Source organism: Mugil cephalus, chromosome 7 (assembly GCF_022458985.1).
Source record: "Mugil cephalus isolate CIBA_MC_2020 chromosome 7, CIBA_Mcephalus_1.1, whole genome shotgun sequence".
NCBI classification, from domain to species: domain Eukaryota; kingdom Metazoa; phylum Chordata; class Actinopteri; order Mugiliformes; family Mugilidae; genus Mugil; species Mugil cephalus.
In genome coordinates this window covers 29,110,358-29,111,289 of record NC_061776.1, presented here as the reverse complement: position 1 = coordinate 29,111,289, position 932 = coordinate 29,110,358, and positions in this window count along the sequence as shown.

Genomic DNA, 932 nt, shown 5'->3' with positions numbered 1-932 from the left:
TGATCTGAGCTGTCAATCATCAGCAGCCGTCTCATCTGTGGGCTGCAGGGGCTGATGGGAGCTTTGAGGACCTGCTAGAAACCACGTGGCCTCGTCTCATGTCACAGCTCGTCCTTGTTGGGCCTCAGCTGCATCAGAGCTCCACTTCTCCCCAGGTTCACCAGAGGAAAAAAAGAAATGCTTTTCCTCCCAGCTGCTGCTCTGTGCTGTCTGTGTTCAGGTGAGTGTTTCAACAAACTCCACCTTTAACAAACACTGTCTCACTAACCTTCATCTATCTGTCTGTGTCTCTACAGCCCTGGTTGCCATGGCAGCAGAGCTGACCCAGGACCAGTTAACATTGACCAGGAGAGTTGGTCAAACAGTCTCCTTCAGATGTGAAGGAATTGAACAGTGTGATCATGATTATTAGACTGGTTCCAGAAAAAAGAAACAGAAACATTCAGATGGATTTTTGGTATTAAAAAAGAGAATGGTGAAATTTATAAAGGTTCCAATCATCCTCAGGAAGATGATTTCTCAGCTGTGAATAAAGAGAACCTTTGGGAGTTGGAGATAAAGACAGTTAAAGTTGATCATTCAGCCTCCTACTACTGCGCCTGTTGGAAGAGAGTTACCCACAGTGAGAAATGATGCGAGCAGCCTGAACAAAAACCCAAAGATGAACAGATGTCAAACAGTTTTTGTGACAGGAGGAGAGCAGTAAACCACAGCCCAGGTTCACATATTTCACCTCCATCTCAGACAGAGTCCCAAACATACTGAGCTGAGGTAGATTCTTCTTTCCTGCTCTCACTATTTATTTGACATCAGATTTATTCATGTTGTTAGCAGATATTTCAACAGTTAGAAAAAAGATGAAAACAACACAGAGAAGAAGAAAGAGCAAAAATACAAAGTCAATCAAAATAATTCAATGAAAGAGCAAAAGA